This window comes from Delphinus delphis, chromosome 3 (assembly GCF_949987515.2).
Source record: "Delphinus delphis chromosome 3, mDelDel1.2, whole genome shotgun sequence".
In the NCBI taxonomy this organism is placed as follows: domain Eukaryota; kingdom Metazoa; phylum Chordata; class Mammalia; order Artiodactyla; family Delphinidae; genus Delphinus; species Delphinus delphis.
In genome coordinates this window covers 81,440,247-81,466,946 of record NC_082685.1, presented here as the reverse complement: position 1 = coordinate 81,466,946, position 26,700 = coordinate 81,440,247, and the positions used below count along the sequence as shown (strand labels likewise).

The 26,700-nt window shown below is 40.9% G+C and overlaps 1 long non-coding RNA gene across 1 annotated transcript in view; it reads right to left on the bottom strand.

The window, feature by feature from the left end:
• Positions 1 to 25,886, bottom strand: part of LOC132422144 (uncharacterized) — a 67,841-nt gene extending 41,955 nt beyond the window's left edge. Inside the window, exons 1-2 of the long non-coding RNA XR_009518815.2 lie at positions 25,628 to 25,886; positions 4,741 to 4,872 (exon numbers count right to left, since the gene is read on the bottom strand). This is a non-coding gene — a long non-coding RNA (uncharacterized lncRNA). The remainder of the gene's footprint in view (positions 1 to 4,740; positions 4,873 to 25,627) is intronic.
• Between the last annotated feature and the right edge of the window lie 814 nt (positions 25,887 to 26,700).

Sequence of the window (26,700 nt, the reverse complement as noted above, 5' to 3'; positions counted from 1 at the left end):
CTCTCAGACGAAGTATTTAGTTTCTGCCTTGAGTCATCGGCTGGTTTTTAGGAGTAGCGTGGCTGCACTTGGGATGCCTGGCCTGAGCGTGTGTGCCTTTTGTGATTTAATGCTGATGAAAGATATGAGAGATGATAGTTCTACATCCTCAACTTATCCTGCTTCTGAGCAGCATTCAAAACAGTTGACCACCTCTTCCTTCTTGAAACTCTCTCCTCTCTTGGATTGTGTGATACCACGAGTCTCCTCTATTTCTGCTGGCTACTTTTTAATTTCATTTGCTGCCTTTTTTTTTTTCTTTTTCTCTACTTAAATTCTAAATGATGGAGGTCCTCAGGGCTCCATCATGGATCCTCCTGCCTTCTCTGCCTACCTGATTTCTCCCGGTGAACTCATCCAGTCCCTTGGTTTAAACGCTGTGTCTAAACAGATGATCCCAAATCTACATTGCTGGCTGCTCCCTTGAGCTCCTGACTCATGTAAACAAACACGTACTTGATGTTTTCCCCCTGGATGTCACACAGACATCTCAGATTTTGTGAGTACAAAATTACACTTGATTTTCCTGCTCATTCTTGTTCCTTTGCCCATCCTTCCATTCTCAGTTACACATTATCACCATCCACTCAGTTGCTCAAGCCAAGTCATCCTTGATCCCTTCCTTTCTCTAACCAAATCCATCAGCAAGTGCAGACCATTCTACTTTTAAAACATATCCCAACCTGTCCATCTCCCTTTATCACCTCTGCCAACATTACAGTACAAGTCACCATCTTTTGTTGCCTCGACTACTGTCAGAGCCTCCTGCTTTGCACATCTACTAAACCCAGTCTGCACCCGGAACCATGGAGTATAACATTCTCAATTCTGCACAGTCTGCTTCCATCCTACAATTCCAGCCTCATCTGGCTTTACTCTCCTCCTTGCCCACTCCCTTTAAGACCTTTATTCAGTTCTCTAATGTGTGTGTATCCTAGACTGAGTTCCTTTGAAATGACTTAGGGGCAAATTGGTAGTGGGGGGACAGGTCAGTGATCCAAAAGGAGTGAGGGCATGAGAAGAACGAGAAAGAAAAGGAGGGGAAAAAAAAAGCGCACAGTTTTGGAAATTGCTGTTGTGAGCAACATGTCTATCTTTTGCTGAGACCTCCTGAGAAGTGTACAGAATGTCTCCCAGTGATGTTCACCTAAAGGAGGGGAAGCTGAGACATTCATGGACCAGCTCCTGTGCCCTGCAGTTGAGGGTTGCCTGGTGGGGGTTGGAGTAAGGGACAGCATTAATACCCTGGCATTTCTAGGCTGCACTTGTGCCATTATCAGAGAAAGAAGAAAGATGCTCAGATGCTTGAGGTGGGTGGCTGTCAGATGGATATGAGTTTGAGCTGTCAGGGACCGTCCACCATAGCTGTGGCTGAAACAGAGGAGGGCTGAGAGGATGTAACATGGGGCACCAGAGGTGTCTCTGACTCCAAACTCTTTCTTGCATTGGTGACTTTGTATATGCTCTTCCCTCGGCTGGCCTTCTCCTCCTTCCTCTTTTGTGAGTAACTGGATCCCTTCCACAGCCTTAGGTCTCAGCTTAAATATCACTTCTTCAGAGTTGCCTTCCCTGATTTCCCAGTCTAAATTACATCTCCTTTGGTAGCCTCTCTCATAGCACCTTCAGTGCATGTGCCAGGAGCTGTGATCCTATATTTGTGTATTCAGTGTTGTATCTGTCATTCACACAAGAATGTTCATTTCTGTACACCCAGTGCCTGGCATTATACCTGGCACATAGTAGGTGCACAAATGACAAATGAATGAAGAAAAATTATAAACCTAAATGTGTATCCCAGAAACCTATCTCAAGTCTTTCTTTTGGCAGCAAAGGCAGGGAGCCTGGTTCTGCATCAGCCTGCATCGCTGCTGGAAGAGTTCAGGTTTCCCGGGCAACAGTTGGACAATAGTGGGAGGAAATTTAAGGACAGCAGAGAAAAACAGGGAAGGATTCAACAAACATTTGTGGAGCTTCCACTGTGGGTTAAGCCCTGTCTAGGTGAAGGGGATACAGAACTAGTGAAGACACAGTACCTCATAAGGTGGTCATGGGGGCAGTCATAGAAACGTGTAAGTGGCAAAGTGATCGGAAGACAGTAAATACCGAGCAATGTGAGGCCGTATGATGATGAAAGATGCAACTAGATGTTTCTGAGGAGGCTTCCAGCCTTTTAATCAAAGGCATTCATAGTCAAGTGGGGCCAGACCAGACGGGTGTGAGCATCTGAGGGAGATTCTTGAACTATTTAAACTCAAGGGGTACTGAAAATAGTTTTGCTCACAACTCTCCAGGGCTGCCCAGCACTTTGGAAGATAGTTTCAGATACAGAGCGCAGCTGTGCCGTTCTCAAGCCGGAGGGGAGAATGTTGGTTCCCTGCCACTTTCTCTGTGGTAAATACGTACCCATGTAGGGTTAAAATGGGCCTACTCTCTTTAGTCGAAACTTTCATGATTTAATAATTTCTTTTTTGTGGCAATAGCCAAAAATGAGTGGTAACATTGAATAAAATTTGATATAATTTATCTCTAAACTTGCAACTCAAAAAGTACATGTTTATATCAAAGATATTCTGTGGTAACATTTGCTTTAACACAATATCTATCTATCCCGTATCTACCAGTATGGGAGCTGAGTGGTAGAAAGACCCTGAGAATTGAACTCCTTCATCACGGTCCCAGGTCTCTCCTAACACCACTTCTCCTCAACTACTTCTCAGTGTAGATGCTCCATTCATGCCTAAAGTGTTCAGAACTTCTCAGGAATTCAAAGAGACAACATTCTGAAGGCACTGGCAGGTCACGAAGTGTAGTGGAATGCGCCAGGATCTGGGAACTGGGAGACCTGGTTTCTAGTTCAGGCTCTGCCACTACCCAGCTGTGCAGCAGTGAGCACCAAGCCCTCTGGTCTGTTTCACCACCTATGAAGTGTGGTCTGGCTTTTCAGATCTAAATGCACAGGGAAAACACAAGAGGCAGGACATTGTGTTTGGGCCTTAGAGCCAGACTATCTGGATTCAAATCCATGCAAATCAAAGCCACTTACTAGCTGTGTGACTTTGGGCAAATTACTTATCTCTCTGCCTATTTTCTCATCTTTAAAATGAACTAATGGTAGTTTCTGTGTCATAGGATAGTTATGAGGATTAACTGACTTTCTGTGCATGAAAAACACCAAGTAAGAACTATCTAAGTTTTTGCTAATATTGCTTATTGTAGCACTATTTGTAACAGAAAATGCTGGGCATAACCTAAGTACCCATCACTAGGGGACCAGTTACATAGACTATCAAACAAAGAATGAGGCACAGCTTGCATGTTACTGAAGATCTCCAAGTCACTGGTTAATTGAAAAAAGCAAGGTACAAACCAGGGAAGAGCCTGCCATGTGTGTGAGTCCATCTTTAAAGAGCACATATGGATAGAATTGGGCTAGTGTGTACATAGAATTTCTAAAAGGACATAGAGGACATAGAGAAACTCTTAACAGTAATCATATCTCAGGAGGAGACTAGGTGGACACAGGTTAAGAGGGACTTAACTTTCTATCTATGCCCTTCTACTTGAATTTGTTGCCCTGTGTGTGAGTGTATTTTTCAAGAAGCTAGTTAAAAACAAAACAAAAAACGATAATGCTTGCTTTGTCTGTCTCAGAAGGCCATTTTGAAAAATAGATGTGAGATAATGTATCTAAAAGCATGGTGAAAATTGGAAAATGCTACATCAATGTAATGCATTATTAAAATAAGAGTGTTTGGCCTACAAGATCTAGAAGCCCTAAATGTACGTGGTTGCTGAAATAAATCAGTGTGGCTTTAGAGTATCTGCCTAACAATGGTAACTTTCACAATAGTATTAACAATAGTACCGACTAAGGATAGTAAGTAGTATTGGGGTATTAGCAGCACCATGAGAGTAGTGTTAGCAGCACCCAGGGCTCCAGAACTTTTCTTTCGGAAATCAACTTATTTTTCCATTTAAATAAAGGGTAAGGGTCCCTCCCGAAGACTTTTTTCCTTTAGAGTTCTAATTATTTTGCAGCTTTGGAAAAACAAATCCAACGTTAAATTTTACAGTATTTTAAGTATTTTCTCCTTCCTCCCAAGATGTATAACCATTACGAAAATGTTCCTAAATTACATACCTTGCATCTTTCATTAGATATCCCACTGGTGAAAGAGATTTATTTAAATTGAAACTTAAAAAAAAATTAAAATCAGTAAGATATTAAACGTCAGGTTAATGTCTAAGGTGAGGATTATATGTATAAGTGTTTTGAAACCAGGCCTGGAGAAGAGAAACCAGGTGGGGATGAAAATGATGAGAGTTCTCCCTCCCCTGTCTCTCATTTCCCACAAAGTGGAAATTTTGAGTCAACCTTAAGAAAACATAGAGTTCCTGCCTTGTGGCTCGATTGTGAAAAGGGAGGTTGTATAATTGTGTACATTGATTCCACACAGCATACACAAGAATGATCCTCAAGGCTTCTCTGCACTGGGGTTTGTGAGCCTGGACACACAGCTTCAGGTTACCCGCTTTCCAGGCACAGGCCCTTTGGAACAGCTCCCAAACGTGAGCTTTCTCTTCCCTGTGCAATTTTGCAAGCAGGCCATCTCAGCTCATTCACCAGCCCCCAGCACTTCTGGTTTGTGGTTTCTAAGCACCCCCTAGGGTCCCTGACAACTCAGTTCCCATCTCACAGACCTTTGATTAGAAAGCTGCAGTGTGGCTTTGTGTACACCGCTGGTCCCATCCATCCGAACAGTTTCAAGTCTCAGGGGCCGTCCACTGGGAGCCGTGCTGGAGTGCTGCCTCTTTCCCACTCCTTCCCACATCCTGGAGAAAGAGAAGTACATCTAGGGTGACTCCATTTTCCTCCCCACTGCAACCCTCTAAACTGGACTGCAAAGAGCTGCTTTCCCCCAGCAGAGGACTCTGCTGGTCATCCTGATTTCTTCGGTTGTCTGGAGGGTAAAATGCAGAAATGATAGTTCATCCACTCTTTCCTGTTTCTCTCAGAAAAGCCCTCTTCCACACAGTGGCTGGTGGGTGCAGTGACTCTGGCCCCTAGCTGCTCTGGGCAGCTTCTTACCCCTCCCCCCTGCCAAGGCCCCGACCATTTCTGCCTGCTGAGCTGCATGTCACAAAAACCTTAATCTCTCCAGATTTGGAGAGAAAGATTCGGATGCTTGAAGTAAAGTTATAAAGCATTCCTTTCCCCCAGTGACACAGGAATTCAATCACACGATCCTGCTGGTGTTTGGGAAAGGTGGCTATAAGAGAGGGGAGCCCTTGGGATGAGGCTGTGTTCCTAGGCACAGACTGCCTCTCTGGAGAGCCAAGGGAATACTTTCACCACAGTTGCCTAAAGGCAAGAGTGGAAACAAAGAAACCTCTGCCCTGGAAAAACAATTGGCTATTGGGCTCTGATTTTGACAGGGTTCTTCCCCCTTCTACTACAGCCGCCAGGACAACAGCTCCGGTCCCCCCAATCCAGAGCAGACATTCCTGCAGTCTGGGTAGCTGGGCAAGGAGACTGCCAATGAGCAGTGACAGGCAGCAGGGGACAAAGGTCTAACATTTAGTTCCTTTGTCCACTTTGGGGGGGCAAATTTTGGACAAGTTGCAAAAATATATAACAACGTCCACATTTAGGCTTTGAGGTCACAGAGATAATAATAGGTGATACCTTATAGTGCTCTCCAGCACCAGAGCAGTCTTAAGTTTGTCTTAAGTTTGTTAATAGTAAGTCATTTTATCATTAAAATAACCCTTGGAAGTGGTTGGTTTTATTACCATCCTCAGTTCACAGTTGTAGAAACTAGAACTTGGAAAGGCTAAGCAACTCAAGGAGGATCACGCATTCAGTAAGTTATCCAAGTACAACTGAAACCCAAGTATTCTGTGCCAGCGTCTGTAATTGGAGCCACCACGTTCTTCACCTTTCTCAGGGACTGCTGGTTTAGGGCTCTCTAAGGTTCCTGATCTTTGTTCTGTGGGATAGACACATGAGTAGTCTGGAGACAAAAGAGGCTACTCCTAGCTTTATGCAGGGCTGTTGACCAAAAGAACCCAATGTGTGGAAGAGTTGATGTGAATTTTGATTTTGATCTGAAAATGAAATGAAATGAAATAGAAGAAAAACAGGAAACACTAAGTAGGAAAGGAAGATGAAAAAGAGAAAAGGGGAAGGAAAAGTAGGTTTTATTCATTCATTTGTTCATTCATTCAGTTAATAGATGTCTTCGATGTGTTAGGCAATGTGCCAGACACTAGGAACCAATGGTTAGCAAAAAAATTTTAAAAAAAATTTTGTCATTGAGGAACTTGTAGTTTAATGGGGGAAAGTGACCGTCAAATAACCACATATGTAGATTTCACATGACAGCCCCTATTTAGTGCTACGAAGGAAAACATCTTGAGGCTCAAAATGGTATAATAGGGGACCTAGCCTAGTCTATCTCCTGGTTGAAATGTGTAGGGCAGAGGTTTAATACATTGCCCGTGTCAGGGGAAAGGTAGAGTTGATTCTGATATTCTTGAATGAATAAATCTTGCAGACATGATAGTCATCTTCAGTTTTCATTAGAGGAGCTTAGAAAGGGAACCATAATCGGTATGATCTTTTGCCTTTCAACTCTCCCCAATCTGCTCTAATTTTAACTTTATTTCTCCTGGTTCAGTGCCCCTTTCCCTGCAGTGTGCCTCCTAAATCACTTCGCTTCCTCTTTAGTAACAGGTTCTCATCGGGCAACTGTCTATTGAAGCACTCATTTGTCAGTGATGCTGCTGTCACTCCCTGAGCTTTGCAAAAACACATGGGAGCCAGTTAGCTAACCTCAATTTCCCTTCAGCATTTGGTTTACCTCCAGAAGGTTTACCTGAACTCAAGGCTCCAATATTCTCCACTGTTTATTAAATTCATTCTCTCTTTAAATTAACTATAGACTCTGGCATTATCTTTTGCAATGCATACAGTAAATCCTATTTCTTCTAGTCTCCCTTCACTCTATATAGGAAAGCTTAGAACACTCGAAATTCTAAGATAATGATGTAAAACAACGAATTATACAGCAATCCGTAATATCTTATGTCATAGGTAATAACGAATTTGTATATCCGAGGTAACATTTATTTTCAAACTGTTGGTTGGGACAAAAAAAATTGATTAGTTTATAGAACTTTAGCCATTAGGAGTTATATTTAGTTGAAAATTGAGAGAATGATTGTTATTTTTACCACTATTATGCTGTAACTGCTCTTTGCCAAGGACATTCTTCATGTAGATGTTGAATGGAGTCCAAAGTGGTGGGTCATTGCCTCCTGACATAGGCTTCTTGTGTTTGGATTTTGGGATTTACAGCCTTCGTGGGAGTCACCAGGCACCAGGGGGAAAAACACACATACTCAAAACGTATTCTCCTTTCCCCCTACACACAACCAGGGCATAAAAATAGACACCAGAAGCTGAGGGTGTATGTTTACTATTTCCTTGCAGGACACACTGAGAGCTCAGGCAAGACCCCCTGAGGAAGAAATCTCCTCACAGCAGGGTGCTGAGCCCAGCTCCTCTCCAAACACGAAAGGGCATTAAATACCTTGTTTTCAAAAGGATGTGTTTCCCTCGTTTCTGGAAATGTTTCCCAGCTGGAGGTGGCTGTGAGACTCTTTCTAGAATTTCCTGCTGTAGGCACTTGAAAGGCACCCTGGGTGACTGTCCTGACCCCTTTCAACCTGAGCTTTCACTTTGGGTCATTGCCTCATCCTGCCTGTAGCATCTTCCAGGAAGAGTCTTGTAGGGATTTCATTATCGAGAAATGTCAAGTGGAAACCAACGTTCAGATAGAAAGTGATACTTTCCTAAAGGAATAAGTCAAAGTAAGTACCATGCATTCTGTCATTCATTCAGGCACTATCTATCAAGCAGCACTATTCACTCTTCTAGGGCTAGAGGCTGGGGCATATACAGTGGGAAGCAAAAGAGCCCTGGGCTCTGTCCTAGTAGAGCACACCATCTACCAGGGAAGAGAGAGATGGATCAACATGATCCCATAAATAGATGAATACAACTGTGAGAAGTGTTGAGTGAAAGGCAGGAAGCCAGGAGAGTAGAGGTGGGTCGGGCAGGTCCATGGTGAACTCAGACCTGAAGGACATCATCCTTCTGTGCCTTGCACTTGGCTGGCTCCTGCCTTTGTCCATGCAGTCTGCTCTGGAACATGGACACCTAGTGGGGTAGGGATTTCACGGGGAGTAACTCATCCACGGAGGCTGGTATAAGTCTTTGTTTAGCACTTGGTGGATGACGCCAGGCTAGCTTCTTGTATCTTATGGAAACAGAGCCTGGGCTCTTAAAACAAGAGAAGTGTTGTTACAAATCTTTCTTGGCAGCATTTAAATGATTTCAACAGAGGATGTGACTAGGAAGTATAACTAAGAGTCATTCCATTTAACAGAGACTTTAACCACATCATCTCATCTGGTTCTCATGCCTGCCCCAAAGGTAGATATTCTTTTTATCATGCCCAGTTTTTAGATGAGGACGTAGGCAAGATTGTTGTTTCAGCTACTCATCCCTTCACGTCCCTTACTGTAACCCTTAGTACACTTTATTGTCATGACTTATTTGATTGTATGCTTCCCTCACAAGACCTTAAGCTTTATGAAGGCAGCTATAATCACCCCTATATCCCAAGAACCTAGCAAGTATCATACATAGAAATAATTGTTTGTTGAAAGAATAAACAAGTGAATGAATGAATTGTTACAAAGAAAATCTGTGTCCTGGAGGAAGAAAAAGACATTGAACTAATTTTCCAGTGGGATGTAACCAAACAAGACTACTTTGTCCCAGATGGGCTGGAATTCAAGACAACAATAAATGGAAGCGCCAACCCAATGTTTCTCATGCCTGAACTGAAAATCTGTAAAAGACACGTGAAAACACACAACACTTATCTTAAGCCTCTCCCACAAAATTACTACCTCCACCTCTGACTGTTGTCAGCCCTGCTGCCAAGAGACACAACGAGAACTCCCTGTCCCACTTCAATTTCCTGCTCTGCTTCACGTCAAGATAATCTCTGAGTATGGCTTTTTACATGTCGGAGCTGAGACAGGAAGTCCTGCATGGCTGTTTTAGAAACGTGACTTCAACAGGACAGAGGTAAGGTCGGAGCAGTAGTAGCTGCCCTGTGCCCTGTGCCCCTCCCCACCTCTCTTCTTCCTCTTTTGATAGAAAGAGGGCTCCCTCTACCATTTGATAGCCAGTTGCTGGGTATAATCCAATGCCCTGCCTGTCAGCACTGTCTTCCCCTTGCTTTTCCACTGGCGGGGGGTGGGGGTGGGTGGGTGGGGCGGCAGGGAAGGCATTTAGGCCAGAAGAATTAGCAAATAGGAAGACTTCAGGGGTCAATTTGTTATACTGATGAGACCGGGGATTGGGTATCTCTGAGTTTCACACTGAATCAGGTATTCACTGTTCTAGGCTTTTTGCTCCTGGATCCAAATCAGAGTAATGGTAACTTGAGAGTTAGGCCCACATTATTTCAGCTTGTGGCTGGCAGTACAATGCCCCCAGCTGTTATGCTACCACCTCTGTTATCACTCTTCTGGGGTGTTGAGTTTCCCACCCTGACAACTGTTCAAAGAACTTCACTTGAGTCAATTGTATGAAACCCATTTCATTGTTGCTAAGGCAGAGAGGATTTGGGGGGTAGGGCTGGATATGACGGGCTTAATGGTGCATTAAACGGAGTGAGGTTGGTGTGCTCCAGGCCTCACTCAGACTCCCTAGACATTGTTTTTATTTGAATGGGAGAGTTATCAAGACAAAGCTAACAGTAGAGATCCACAAAAAATTTTCTAAGTCCTTAATGATCCTATTTTAAATAATGAATACCTAGGGGAAAAAGACATTGGGGTCCACGTGGAAGAGGTCTTGAATTTATCTCTTCAAAGAAAATAATAGCAAAACAAAAATATGAGCATTTTAAATTTATCTTCTCCAGATTATCCACTATAAAAAATTAAGTTACACTGGAAGTAATCAATGTACCATAAGAGGATTTAGAAATAAAATTATAGTGACTGAGCTTCTGAATAGACCAGGAATCAGGAAAGCAGTTGCTAATCTCACTTCTGTCCCTTAACTACTTGTATAACTTTAGGCAAGTCACTTCCCTCCTTTAAACCTCATTTGCAAAATGGTGGGGCCGGGTTGGATAACTGGTGCTAGTTGCAGCAATAAAATTCTCTGGTTCAGTGAAATATTGTAAATATCGAAAGGAAGCCAGTATAATCTGTAGTTTTCAGTGAAGTGAAGTTGGCTTCTGAGCTCTCACTTAGAAGGAATTTTTAAACCACAGACCAGTAAGTGGCAATTTCAGTGAAACAATCTGCAACTGAATTTAAATGGCATTAAAAAAAATCCAATCCTACTGGAGTATGTCTGAGAATGTTGAAATGCACTGACTATTTCAACATGACTTTTTAGTAGTAGTAATATTAAATATTAATAATATTATAATAATATCAAAAAGAGAGAGAACTCTAGTAGCATTACTGTACCACAAAGAAACAAAACAATACCACCCATATTATTAGTCAGTGAGGGATTCCGTTATTTTCCAATGCCATTGCAAAACATGTGTTATCAAGAAAAGAATGTCAGCTGGAAACCCTGCTAGAAGAACTAAGGCGATTGGAATGTTGGAAGCCATGTCTCTAAGGATTCAGAAAGTAAGGCTCTTCTATAATTTTACAGAAAACAGTATTTCACAGGTGAGGTCCCTGATGTGCCTCAGAATCACCTTCACTGTAAAAGTGCACATCCTCAGGCTCCACACAGATGTATGGAATTAGAACTCTAAAAGCTGGACATTTTAACAAGCACCCCCTATGCAGAAAAAGACTTGAGAAACAGAGGTCTAGAAATGTACTTGGTGGGGGGAGGGGAAACCTTCTTTGCAGAAAATACCACAGTGGCCCTCTCAGAAGGAAGAGAATCATCCGGGTCCCTACAAATGAGAAAAGATGTTTTGTGTCAACTTATCAAAATCCAATTAGGAATAAAACTCATGAGATCCCTTTAGACTAAAAGAGGGCACAGGCTTGGGCACCTGCTTTGAACTTGGTATGGTGAGGGTGGCAGAGTACAGTGTTAAGAGCACTGGCTCGCAAGATGGACAGGCCTGGGCTTGGGTCCTGCTTCCGCTAAACTCCAGGCAAGAATGCAAGCTGGAATATTAGTACAGGTACTTAGTTTTGTTACAACCACCCCAGCACTGAATGATAGGATCTCAATAATTATTTATTAAATGTTTGTACTAGTTTCCTGTTGCTGCTGTAACAAATCACCGCCAACTTAGCGGCTTAAAACCAGAGAATTTATTCTCTTACAGTGCTAGAGGTCAGAAATCTAAAGTGGGTCAGCAGGGCTGCATTCCTTTTGGAGACTCCAGGGCGGAATCTGTTTCCCTGTTTTCCCAACCTCTGGAGGCCTCCTGCATTCGGCTCATGGCTCCATCCTCCATCTTTAAAGCCAGCAGCATGACACCTTCAGGTCTCTCTCTTTGGTTATCCCGTCTCCTTCTCCCCCTTTGGCCGTCCTGCCTCTCTCTTACCAAGGCTCCTGTGATTACCTTGAACCCATCTGGATGAGTCAGGCTCATCTCCCTATCTCAATATCCATAACTTAATCACATCTACAAAGCTCTTTTGCTGTGTAAGGTGATATATTCACAGGTTCTAGGGATTAGGAGGTGGATACCTTTGGGGGAGGGTTGCAGGACATTATTCTGTATACCACAACGTTGCGGAACAAAAGTTTCTTAAGGTCTCTAAACCTTTGGTTTTTCTTTTGTAAAATGGAGTTTCTGTAAGGATTAAATGGAGTAATGACTGTAAATGCACAATAAAAGGAAGGTACTTTGTTACACCTTCTCATTGTTCTAGAACTAGACTGCTCATAAGTAAGTGATTTAAATATACTGAACTCTTATTTATGTCCTTCTTGCTGATACTTCATTACTAGGGGTATAAATTTAAATTCAGAAGACCTCGGGACACTTTTAAGGAGTTCCTGCATCAGTCAGGGTTTAGTGAAGGAAACAGAAAACTCTGGGTATTTGAAGTAGAAACAAATTTTATACAGGGCGTTAGATAATTCTAAAACCATTGGAAGGGCTGGAGGAGCAGGGATCAGCGGCAGCCACTGCAATACTGCGTTTAAGAACACACTGCTGTAGTGGGGCTCTAGCGACCAGGAAGCACTGCCATAGTGAACACAACTTCCTCTCCAGCCCCTTAAAGCTGGAGTCCAGAAATTCGAAGTCTGAGTCCAGCCACCACCTGCTTCTTGACACACTGAGACCTTGTTTGTCAGCAGAAAGTCACAGGAAGAGGCTCTCAGTCTCACTCCCAAACTTCAAATCAAATCAAAGTGCATCCAGTCACCAGAGCCCACGAGGCATCTAGAACTCTGGCATCAGGAGAGTCTGGAAAATGTAGATTTCAGTTTTCCAGCCTCTGCTGTGGGGAAGCACAGAGAATGAGATTGAATGCATGGTGAGCAGCACTCAATCAACCACATCCGAGTCAACCATATCCAAGCCAGTCTCTCCCCAGCACCGCACCTTGTTATTTGCTATTTGAAATATGTCCCTTGGAAGGAAGATCCCCTCTTATGATGTGCTGCACTGTAGGGCTTGAGAAACATTCTAAAACCCTTTCGATTGCAGCATGTAGATCTCAGAAGATATTCTTTTTTGTATTTAAAACGTCTCCTTTGGGGAAATTTCCAACTTTCTTTTCTCTAAGTATTATAGACTATGCAATGTATTTCTTAATTGAATACTTAAAAATATGTAACAATAAAAATTTGAAATACTGAAAAGCTAATATGGTGGGCTAGGAACTGTGAACAGCAGTCTTATTTAACAAAGGTCTGAAACACAGTAGGCGCTCAGTGAATACGTTTCCTTTCCTAAAACATGGGTTGGCTAGCCTACGGATCTCCCATGTTGGAACTGAGTTTGTTGAATGAGTTAAAATGCATACAGCTAACCTAAATAGTGAGGCTTAGTTATCAAAGCAGGGTCTGGTGCAGATTAACTATGATTAAATATGTACCTTGTATTAAGTGTGTTCTCATTAAGGATTCTTTCTCTGTCCGTCTAGTCCGCATATAGTTTCTGCCTACCAGAGGCAAAAATGGAGGGAACCCTTGGTTTGGGGCTGTTCGAAGCTCATTCAGCCATATTTCAGCCCCAAAGAACCTCCAACCCTACTATGTCACATGGTTTTGGCCCCATTAGCCTCTCTTGGTATAACCTTGAACATGGTGCACAATTCCTAAACCTTCTATCATAGTCTTGAGATGTATCAAAACAAAATAAAACAACAAAAGAGCAAACCATACAGGGTCCCTTGCCTTTGTTTTTCAAGGGAAGAAGTATCTTTTTGAACTACAGCACTGGAACTATCTGATATGAATTGGGAAATGACTACTCTTTGCAGAAACTAAAATTACTTTAGTGGCACCTAAACACACAACTACAAAATATCAACTTAGTAGCCTATGTCAAGCAAAGAAGATCTATATTTTTGGATTAGGAACATTACATTCTCTTCTGTTACACTAATTTACATAGATGGATGTCACCTTTAATACTATGTAAAGTGTAATTTCTATTTAATCATGTCCAATGCTTCATTTATTTAGATAGGTAAAGATGTCTCCTTAACCTCACACATTGGGAAGATCTTACACTGAACACAAAGCACTGGTTTTTCAGTGTGAAATGAAGTGCAAGTTTAGAGCATTGCAGCAAACCGTCAGAGCCCCTGCAGAACACCTTGGGCTGGTCGGTCAGTGCTGTGAGCAGTCTTCATGGCCTCCCCCCACAGTAGTGTGTATGGAAAGTCTTAGTAAATCTGGCTCTGTGAAAGCAACTGAGGGGCACGTTTTTTCCTGTGAATCGAATGAAACACCCCTCAGCAGACCCACCCACGGAGGGCCCCAGGAACAGCTGGGGGGAATTAAATGGCATTTATTCTTGTATTGGTTATGGCCACAAGCCAGGAATTCTATACCCAAGATGCACGCAGCCTCCAGCACACATGAGCAGCAGAATTGACTGTGACTGGAGCTCCACTCTCACTGTAGACAGGATGTGAATGATTACTTTTTCTATTAAAAAATTCCTGAAGGATATGCAGGGACTGTTTATTTTTTTGCTCTGGGCCTGGTTTTCCTGATACCCGTGTCATTCTCATGGGTCTACACAAGAAAGAGGAGAATTGCACAATTATGCCATAGATTCATATGACTCACACAACTAATCTGGTCAGAAATGTCCATAAGCATCTGGTCTCAGATTCGCTAAGTAATTATCTCATGATTTCATGTGACATTTTGAGCACTGGACTTACAGTCAGAAAGACTCAATATTATAAAAATATTATTTCCCTCAAATTAACCTGTAAGTTCATCTGGAAGATTAAATGTGCTGAAATAGCTGAGACTCTTTTGGGGAAAAAAAAAAGGAAAGACTTATGTGGTGGGGACCAGCCTTATCAGATGAAAAACATGCTATAAAGCTACAGTAACTTAAATGTTGTGGTATTAGGTGAGAAGAGATATTCAGATTAATAGAACAGAATAGACAAGACCTAATGCCTATGGGAATTGAGTATATAATAAATATTGTAATTAAAATCAATGAAGGTATAGATTGTACAGGAGGTTGTATTGGGACATTTGGAAAGAAATTAAGTTACAATGTTTCATTTTAGGATATACTACCTCTCTCTCACTCGTGTCAAGTCTGGATGGATTAAAGATCTAAACATTTAAAGACATACGAGAGACTAAAGAAAATATAGGAGAATTTCTATGTGTGTGTGAGAGAGAGATGTGGAAGTGGAGAAGTCTTTCTAAACAAAGCTCTAAATCCTGGAGTCATAAGAGAAGAAATGGCTTCATTTGACTCCATGAAAGTAGAATAGACAGTTCACAGAAAAAGAAATACAAATTCCTATATACATATAAAAACATGCTCATTCTCATAATTAAGGAAATGCTGATTAAGCATAAAAAGAATACTTTTTGCTTATCAGGCAACTTTTAGAAGTTTCAAAATAATATTGGTGAGAGAGTGAGGAAAGAAGGAGTATTTTCATATTTTGAAAGCATAATCTTTGATATAACCCTGATATAACCTTTGTGAAGGCAACTTGACACTATCAATCAAACTTTTAAATGCACATAACACTTGCCTAACAATTATACTTTGATATTATGGCAAAAATATGCCAAGATATTTATTGCAGCATAGCTTGTACAAACAACTATAATTGAAACAACCTAAATGTGCAAGGAAAATAACTAAGTTATGATGTATCCATGTGATGTAATGTTATCTAACCATTAAAAAAAGCCATATGTATCGATACATAAAGGTTACAAAATAGATAAATAAATGGAAAAAAAATTCATGATACAGAAAAATCTTTAAAACATGTAATAAATAAAAACATGATCACAGGTGTAAAATTTTCCAAAAATGTTATGTGGCTAATATAAATGTAGGCATATGCATATTATATTTTTTTCTGAAGTGAAAACTGTTAACAGTGATTATCTTTAGGGAGAGGATCCAGGAAAGGCAGTTTTGTGTGTATGTGGATGGCAGGGGTTGAGGGTAGAGGTGAGGAGAAATTGGTAGGAATTCGCCATGGAAATGTTGATTCAAGCTAATTTATGATTTGTCTTGAATCCCAAGTTAAAGATTTGGAACTGGAACTGTAGGCAACAGTAAACAATTACAGATTTTTAATAAATTTTATTTGAACTTTTGAATAAATATATTAACATAGTTCAAAATCAAAAGAAAAATAAATGATTTTTAGTGAAAAATTTTCCTCTTATCCTTGTCTTTCATCCTCCCAGTTTGCCATCCCCTCAATACAGGTAACCACTGTTATTTTTCTAGTGTTTCCTTCAGAGTTTCTTTATATTTTTATAAGCAAATGTAACTATGCATCTTTTTGATATATTATGATAGCTATTTTTTTCTTTTTCATACAAAAGTTGGAGTATTATACATACTGATCAGCACCTTGCTTTTTTTTTTTTTAACTTCAGGTTTGGGAGAACTTTCCATATCACTACCTACAGATATGCATTCATTCTTTTGTGCAGGTGCATAATATTCCATTGTATGGGTCATCAAAGCTTATTTAATTAGTCCACTTTCGTTGGCTGTTTGGATTGTCTCCAGTACTTTTCTACAAAACAATAGACTTCTTCGTACCCAAAGGGATAATATTTTAAAATTTCAAATTTCAGTACATCCAGGACATCAACCTTTTAGGATAGATACTGGCCATGAATTAACCAGTTGGGCCTTACGTGTTCCATAAAGCCAGTTGGGCTTTATGTGTTCCAGTTAAATATTAGTCCTGAGAAATCTTTTTGCAGGTAAACAAACAGATCTGTAGAATGTGTAATCTGTAGGATCCATAGATATATTCTCAGAAACATAATTGTTGGATTAAAGGGTATAGGTGTTTAACAAATACTGTCAAATTGTCCTGCATAGGAGTTATGCCAATTTTTACTCTCCCAGGCTCTTTCTTTTCCTACAACCTTGTCAGTAGAGTGTTACCACACTTTTGCTGATCAGATAACTGAAAAATGGCATCTCAGGATAGTTTTTATTTTCATTTTTCCTAATATCAATAAGATGAACAACTTTTCATATGTGTAAGGAACATTTTTGGGGTTTTTTCCTAGTGAATTAGATGTTTACCTCCTTTGCCTATCATTCTATGTTATTCTATATGTTGATGACTTTTTTTCCTTATTGATTTCTAGGAGCTCTGATGCAATAGGGAGATTAGTTTGTTGTCTAAGATATGAGTTACAATCCCCACCCCTCAGTTAATCAGTTATCTTTTGGCTTTATTTCTGGTGTTTTCATTCCGTGCTGAATTTTTTTTCCTCCCTTTACAGCTTCTTGATTTTAAGTCATAATTAGAAAGCCTTCTCCTACTCCAAGATTATAATAGAGTTCTCCAATGTGTTCATTTAATAGTAGTGAAGTTTTCACATTTAATTCTATGATCTACTTGGAATTTCTCCTGCTGCCAGCTAGGAGGTATGGATCTAACTATGTAGTTTCATTAAAGATTTCTGCAGTTTGTCTTACATGACATCATGGTCATTTCCTGTAATGATGAATGATTTGCCTGATACAAAGTTTTGTGATGTATTTTCTACCCAATGTCTGACCACTCATAATTGGTATTTGTAGCAGACACTGCTGGCTGCCCAGTTGATCGCTATCTCCTCCATTTTCCTTGTTACAGAACCCTAACTTTGCTTGGGTGACTAGCCCTCCATGACGTGACTTAGGGTAAATCTTCCTTAACATAAGCCTGCCATTCCTCTTCTCAGGGACTAGTCTCAATGGTGGCTGTGACCTCTTTCTGGCCAATGAGATGTGGGAAAGTTCTGCAGGAAGGCCTCTAAGAAAGTTTTCTTCTGTCTTAAAATGAGACCAAAAAGGGAAAAAACAGTACTTCTTCCATTTTGTAAGGCATTGTCAGATTTACATGGGGCTCTAGGAACTAAGACAGCCACTTTCTATGTGTGAGATGAGCCAGCCAAAGGTAAAGCCGACTGCTATTTTTGGCAGAGCAGAACGATGAAAAGAACCTGAATCCTGGTTGGTGTCACTGAGCTATTGAATTCACCACTTTGCAGCCATTCTTCCTTTGGACTTCCTGTTAGATGAAAATAAATTTTCTTCATTGTCAAGTAATCAGCAGTGCGTTGTCTGTTAATTGTAGCATCCTAATACAGTGGTCCACAAGTGTTGCACATATCGTGAAATCCAGTCACACAAATACAAAGCACCTTTGACAAGAGTTCTTAACATTGTCTTCAGGTTGGTTACTCAGCCTCGCATATTAACGTATTTAACATGTCTCCTGGGCCAGCTCTGTGCAGCGCTGCCACAGCAGAGTTCTGACCAGAACGTTCAAGCAGGTGTATAAAAATTCACAACATTATTTTAAGTTTAAACATGCGATTTATACTCCAAGCAGAATTTTTTATAATTTCACTTTCCTGTATTTAATAGAGCAAATTATCGGTAATATAGTCACAATCAATTTCTGAAAAAAAATTTGAAAAAACATTAAACCATTTATATAGGGGTGTATCTTATTCCTTTTGCCTCAGGCTCCAACATGGCTTAGCATGGCATTGTTGAATCCTGTTTTTATTTAAAATTGTGCTCTTTTGTTCATTATTTATTTTTGCATTAATTTTGAGTTTTAAAAATATTGCATAAAAATAGTATTTTTCTTGATTATTGAGGGTTTTTTTTTGTGCTGCCTTAATTTTTGCACCTGAGGTGAGTATCTCACTGATGTTGTTCTAGTCCCAGGCCCTCTAGCCACCATGTCCCTGGGGCAGCACAACGTGTGCAAGGTTTCTAGATGATGTGGCCCGATTCTCTGCTGTCTAACTTTTGGGATTTACAGCCCCCCAATTCTAAAGATGACTCGTTTTCCAGAGACTCTCTGGTATGCCCCTCCTATTTTTCTCCTTGCCTTAGCATCTTCATGTTAGGAAAAATGCCCCCTGCACCCTCTATCCCCCACCCCCAAATCCCCACTGAATGAGCCGTAACAGCAATTCTGTGTGTGGAACTTTGAATTATGATTTAGAAATGCAAGAGCCAGTTGTTTATTTTGGATCAAGTCAGCAGATTGTCAGGCCCAAGGCAATATATGTAAAAAGCTCTTTGGAAGTTAAATTTACTTTATTATAATAGCAAGTGTTTTTATCTTTTCTAACCCATAGGCAAGTGAAGTATTTTCTGCAGTCAGGCTGGGACAGGAGACATTTTTGGATAAATTACCTCTTACTACACTCTGGAGACGTCGTTCACGCTGCTGCATCGGAACATGCAAGGAGAGGCTATTTGGCAGATTCTTCAAGTGGACAGAAAAGGAAATCGAAAGCGTCTTTCCTAATATAGTAGTCACTGAGATAAAAGGTTTAGATGAAGTGATATTTACATTCAGGCCCCAGATACCTTTTTAAAGATGGGATTCAAATTCACTGGTAAGTAGGATGGCAGAAATAAAAAATTGAAATTAGTGGGAAAATGTCAATTTCTCACTTAACAGGATTTAGAAATGTCTGTTTAGCATGAGGCTTAAAATGTGGCCATTCTACTATACAGCTTTTGTAGATAGGAGACAGCCCACGGCTCAGCTGAGACTTTGCGCTCCTGTATCTTCGTCTTCTTGCTGCTGCTGTCAGATTACCAGCTCATTAGTATTTAAATCAGCTCATAAATATTTCCTGGAAATTCACAGTTGCTTAAGCCATTTCCAGTTCTTCTTTAGTCTTATTTCAAGCCTTTGCTTTTTAGGCTGATAACATTGCAGGAGGGTGGATGTCATTACATATTCATCTTCCTGATGTATGGGGATGACAAAGGAATGGCGGAAGACCTCTTAGAGGATAAAGATGAGAAACAGAGAAAGGATGCAGAAGGAAATTTTACTCCATTTCCTTTGTACAAATACAATTATCTAATGATGGACCAAGGAAGTCTGTATAAAATAAGAACAGCCCCAAAGCATATGCCAATGCAATTTGACCTGAATGAACGTTTCTTTCACATACTCTTTAAAGGCTTTGAAACACAGATGAAACATTTCACTGGGGGCAGGCCCTGGATGTTCCCACTGGGGAGATGGCTGCATGTTACAAAACCTCTTCTGTTCAACATAAGAGCCGTATTTCTAATTATAAAATAATGATGACAGAGAAGGGCCAGTTCCATCAAAATATTCTGTATATTTCTTAGCATTCTGCCAGAGTTCGACCCTAATACCCCCATACACTCCCAACAACCAGTCCTTTAAAATGTGTATGAATAAAATTTAACCAGTGACAAATGAGAGGAAAATAAATATATTATATTTCGTTGAATTTAAAGTGCCATTGCTTTTAAGCTCCATAATGGTATATATCCCAAAGAAAAAAGTGCTACTGATTAAAGTGGGACATACTATTGATTGTAAGTACATCCTGATTTCAGAGGTGTGAAAAAAAATGGGAACCAGTGGAATATGTTTATTTTAAAAACAGCTTGTTCTGAAAGAATAAAGATCATTTGGTAGCTACATTACTTGAAAGAATGTTGATAATAGTGTTAATCTCTTAGCAGGAACATCTACACTAAGAAGCAATGACCTTTCCAAAATCATATACTGGAGAGATGCAAGAAGCACAGAGAAGCAAAACTCTTGGGACGGACCCTGAGAGTTTGCCCAGGACAAGGGCACACCGATGGGGTCTTGTCATTGACAGTCTCATGGCATTCAGTCCTGTGCTCCAAATGTCTCCTAGAGATAAACTCCACAGTAAATAGAGACATCTGCCAGGCCCAGGCAATTAAGATATAATTTGGGGCTACAAAGCACCCAGTCCTATTAAACATAGTCTAGACAACTTAGCCTGTGATTTGAGACCCCACAAAATCTGGTCTGAAACTTTCTGTTTTTAAGTTTCCCCCCACCTCCAACTTTTCTATATGTAATCCATACTCTCACCAAATTAAATGATTGAATTTTCTTAAACACGCAGTGTATTATCTCAGTTCCCTGTCTTTGCTTATACCAGAGTTTCTCCAACGTGGCACTGCTGACACTGTGGGCTGGGTACTTCCTTTCTGTGGAGGGCTGTCCTGTGCACTGCGGGATTATCAACAGCATCTCTGGCTGCTGTCCACTAAATTCCAATAACACTTCTTCCCAACAAACAAAAAAGTCTTTAGACATTGTCAAATGTCTCTGGGGTTAGTAGGATAGAATCACCACTGGTTGAGAACCTCTGCTTATACCATGCTGGTCTAGGGAAAGAAAGAATGCAAACTTTGGTCTCAAATGTTCATGACCTGGTGGACATTTAAATTTGGTAGCCACTCAGCACCCGTTCTCTCTTTCTAACAACACCCCGTTTTCTTTGGGGGAAATTTCCTTTCCCCACTGTATGTTGACTTGATGGGACTCTAAGTCTTGGAGATAGTGTCTTGCCCACCCCTCTCCAAGTGGTGGACATGTGGAAGTGAGCTTGGCCAATCCAAAACTTCCTTTTTTTTTTTTTTAACATCTTTATTGGAGTATAATTGCTTTACAATGGTGTGTTAGTTTCTGCTTTATAACAAAACTTTCTGTTAGGACATGGACCATCTTAAGCAGAGTGATGGCAAAGATGGTAAATAATGTTGGCATAAACTGACTCCTAAGTGAGATGGTTGAGAAATCCCTGATCTCTTTGTATCTGTCCTAACTCCTATTAGGATGGGAGTTTTTTCTGACTTGGGTTTCTAGATTTCCATCCTCTCTATATCCCTCTAATAAATGATATTCTTGGTTAAATATGCCAGAGTTGTATTCTGTTGCTTATCTACAAAGGTGCCCAGTTGAGACACTGCTGTTGATTAGCTTTCTGTTTTCAACCAGTCTCTTAACATCTTCAAACCGGTATTTCTCTTCTGCAAATTGAAAGTAAAAGCTTTCAAATTTGCAAAAGATGTCCTCCCCACAATCTCTGCCTCTTTAAATCTAGGTTCTGTGTTAAGTTCTGGAAATGAATGAGATACTGCCTCTGCCCTTGTGGGCTCACTTTCTTCCTCCGACAAAATTAGTGACAGGAAGATAACACAACAGAGCAGAAAAGCCATTCTGAGTAGAAACAGTAACTAGCAAGTCAAACAGTATTGGCTGAAACTGGCCTTTATCCTGGCCACGCCTGCATATCACTCCCTTTTGTGCTTACTCCTTGCTAAAGGCCTCCGTCCCTCCAGAGGGAAGAGAAGGCTCTGGTCAAGGAGCTATATGCACTCATTATTCTATACCCCCAGCCTGCCTAGGCTGCTGAAGTGTCTGAGATTATGCAGTACTGCTAGGTTAGCAGCGGGAGAAAATCAAAGAATTCCGGGTCAGCATTTTCTGTTTCTCATCTGACAAACAAGGTCAGGTACTTCTTTGAGCACTCCAGTTCCAATAGCTGGGAAATACAAAGAGACAAAGAGGGGAACGTTTTCCAGAAAGACTGGTGGTTAGGCACAAGGTGGGTTTAAGTTTTCAGCTTTTGTCGTGGGAGAGGACAGTTCCCCTCAACCCAGGCTTCACCTTTTCAGAGTGGGGAAAAAGAATCTGGGGTGAGAGCCTCTTTTGTACTCCTTTGCTTCCTGAACTGAAGCAGATGCAGAATTGAGTTCCCCAGGGAATTAGAACGTCATTTTCCATCAATGTTTATGGCCATTAGTCCCAATTCTTACTATTTATCACTACGGCCAACTCTGAGCCTTGAAACAGATGAAGAAGAAGGTTGCACAAGCCAGTGAGAGAAATAGATGCTCTGGATTTCAGAGCCGAGAGAGCTGAGGTTCCGGCCAGAGGGGAACCTCAACTCAGGGCCTGTGAGTTCCTTTGTCTCTCCCCCAGCAACCCTTGGCCAGATAAGCCCTTTAAATTGAAGGCAGCCTATGTCTCCAAACACCTTTCTGTGTACCTTAATATTTCTAACTCTCCAGGGGTACGTATTTCAGTCTCTTTCCTTGTAACAAATTTCATAACTAATGTTATTCTGGTTAATGAAGCAAGAGGGTAACATTTATTAGAGAGAGCTGGGTGAGTTGAAATCCTAGACCCTGGGACAAAACCATGTCTGCTGGGCTGTCCCTCCTTTGTTAAGTTAGTAAGCACTAAACACTCTGTTGTATGAGGACTGGTTCCTTTTAGAAATGTTTAATGAAATATGGAACGCTCTCCCTGGGCAGAAGAAAAGTGAGACTTCGGTCCAGACCCCAGGTTTTCTGTGGGCTATCTTTACCTGCATGCTCCACGGTACCCTCGAAATCAGGGTGTCTAAAGATGGGCTTATTCATATACACACTACTATATTTAGAGCAGATGGCCAACAAGGACCTACCGTAAATCATAGGGAACTCTGCTCAATGTTCTGTAACAACCTAAATGGGAAAAGAATTTGAAAAAAGAATAGATACATGTGTATGTATAACTGAATCACTTTTCTGTACACCTGAAACTAACACAACATTGTTAATCAACTATACTCCAATATAAAATTTAAAAGTTTTAAAAATACAGAAAAAAAGAAACAAATGAGAAACTAGGAATAAACCAATGCTTATCAAAAAAAAAAAAAAAAAAGGGCTTATATCATTCACCCAAAAACTTCTTTTCACATTTCTCCTCTCTTGGTGAATGGCACCATCATCCCTGTGGTGGCCTATCCAGACACCTGGGAGTCATCTTAGCCCTCCTTCTCCCACACTCCCCACCCACCTCACATTCCATAGGTCCATAAGGCCTGCCCATCTCTCAAAAACCATCATCTGCTCCTTATCTCTACTGCCCCTCCCTTATTTCAGGATTCATCTTTTCTCACCTGGTCTCTGACTGACAACAGATTTTTGGGGCTGCTATTTAGTTCTCCATCTGCTTTCCTCCATTCTATCCTTCAAATGGCTGCACTAGTAACCTTTCTAAAATGCAAACTCTCATGGCTTTCACCTGTCTAACGTCTCTGTGCCCCAGTGAGTAATCCAATTCCCTGGCACCAAATATGAATGGACTCCTGCCAACTTTTCAGACTCATATTCTGCCATTCCTTTTGTGCCAAGCACTCTGATCATACCAAACTATTTGAAGTGTCTTAAATGGTCCATGGCCTTTCACACCTTCATCCCTACATGTGTGCTCTCCATTCATTCATAAATAAACCTCTCTATTTCAGCCATATAGTGTTCCAGCATGGAGGACATATTTCTTTTGCCAGTACTTTGATATTCTCTTGGGAAACCACCTCCCATACTGTTTTTTCATGAGGCTAATAAGTTCCCCTTCTCCCTTCAGGAGTAGGACTCTGATTTATACTGGGCCAACTAATATCACTGGAATGGTGTGCCTCCCTCTGGGCCAATCAACGCCGTCCCTGAGACTTTTGCTGGTTGCTAAGCTAATGGTATCCTGGGCCTCCTCTTCCCCTTGTTTCTACAACCTGTGAGCCTGGAACGTTCCAGGAGCCGCTTCCATTACTTGCAGCAGTCTTCTCCAGAGAGTGCTTTGGGACTCACTTTCATCTTACAATCCGATTCTATGTGTTTCCCATATTTTAAGGATACTTCACAATTGCTGGCTCACAGAGAATATTACATTTTGCTTTTCAAGTTGGTTTTAGATTTTTTAAAAAAATAAATCTTGTCAATTCTCTTATATGGTAATTGGCACATTGCCTTGTAATTACCTGTGTACTTATCTGTCTCTGGACTAGACTCCTTACGGATACACAATAACTAATTACCTCTCTGGCTGGCACTTGGTTGTCACTCATAAATGTTTGTTGAATCACCTACTAAACAAACAGTTGGCCTTGCATTCACCTTTCCTGGATGGTTCCAGAGATTCCAGTGCTTTTCAATGTACAGAATTTTTGTATGACCTTGTAATCAATTAAATTTTCATTCATCAAATATTTACTTCTTCCACCAGGATTCCATGAAAAAGTATCCTTCTCCTCCCTTGACTTCTGCTTTGGTTACTTCCTTTGGCCAATAGGACATAAGGGGACAAGATGTGAGCAGAGGCTTGGCAGGTGCTTGCCATCTCATACTTCTGCTTTTCTCCATGAGAAGAGCCTGCCTCAGGTAAGATGCTGGTTCAGTGAGGATGAGAGACACGTGCAGCAGATCTGGATCCAACCAACAGCTTGGAGCCTACATAAAAAGTACTCCAGCTTACCCGTGGATGTGTGAGTGAGAAGTATTGATGCTTATTGTTGTCTGCCACTGAGATCTGAGTGGTTTGTGATGCGATATCATTGTGGCAATAGTCTACTGAAACACATCTGCATCAGAACTATCTGAGCACTTCTTAGGAATGAGATTTTTGAGCTCCACCCTAGACCTAATAACTAATCATCTCTAGGGTGTTTTTATATATCTGTATTTTACCAAGATCTCCAGGAGATTCTCATGCTTCCTACTGGGCTACAACAGTTATCACCATGTTATTTTCATCGACATGGAAAGAGCAGTAGGTTAGCACCCACAGAACTGCTACATTTACCTACAGAAAAACTGTTCTGAGAAATTTGGGGCTGTAAAGAAGCCAGGAAGCAAAATTCCTCACTGAATCATTTAATTAAAGGGGTGGGAATTCAGAAACTTAAAGGCTTCTCGAGGTGATTTATAAACATAGTATTTCTCAAAAAGCTATCTTTGCACACACGTACCCAGTTAATATCTCCTGTTTAAATTTGAATAAGTTAAAACTAATTGGCCTACAGAACATTAATAATGACACAATATTAATTAAACATGTACTTAGTAAGCTCTTACTAAAAACAGCAGGCATTTCAGAAGACAATGGAAAAATCTAATATGTCAAAGAACTTCTATCTTAGTTAGGCATGTTCCCTCCATGTGCAGAGACGGGCAGTTTTAAGAAAAATAAGTGACACGGTACTTGCCTTCCAAATGCTTCCACGGGATGACTGCTGTCATTTCTTTAGACACCTAGTCATCTTTCTCTCCATTTGCTCTCTTTGGAACCTTTGATTCCTGTCTCACGGAGAGTACTCTTTTCAGTCGCAAGACAAAACACTCTCTCTCCTCAACCTGAATTCAACCTCGGCACTCTCGGCCCAGCTTCCTTCTTTAGTGTACTTGTATCCTGCCCAGAAATTTCACCACTCAGCCACTACGCAGGTGAGCAAACTTCTGAATTCAGGTTCTGCGTTCAGTGTCCTAGTCTTACCTGGCCAGGAACAAGAAATTTCATAATGGACCTTTCAGGTCATGAGATCCATGGCTTAAGAAAGCATTTTCAGTAGTAAGTAGAATTAGAACATTGAAATCTGCAGGGAATCTCACTCTGTGATTCATAGGCAGTTGAAACAAGTATTGATTTGTGTTATTTGCTCATCTGAAGCTCATCTGCTAACCTCGGGGAATGGGTTACTCAAGTAACCTTTGGTCACTGATAACACAGAGCCCACAATATACTTCTTTCTCTCCCAGCAGTACAACATCATGTACTTAGCAAATTGCCCTGTGCCTTTCCTCATGTTACTCATCCTAACCAGGGTTTTGCCCTGTGAGACTTAAATTCGAAAAGACAGCTAAGCTCATATCATGATCATGGACATGATCATCTTACATGGACAATTCCTAATGGCATCAAACTTTGTGAAATGCAAGCATTTCTAGCGTAAGAATTGTGCATTTGATACGTTGTTTTCTACCTGGAGTTCCCTAAAAAAATATTTAACAACCATTAAATGGGGGAACAGAAACAGTAAGCTTGTGGGCTGAACATCTCAGTAATTCTAGTCTGTGGATCAATTGGTATTGCTTGGCAGCTGTATTTTCATTACCGAGACATCCCATGACTGAGCATTCAAGAACTGCCAACAGCGATCCAAATGGCTTGGCTCAGGGGAACTTGCATTCCCTGCTGGGTCTGCTCCTGGATGACGGTCTGGGGTTGGAATCACCACTGCCATTTGTCCTCTGAGGCAGATGCTATTGGTATCCCACACAG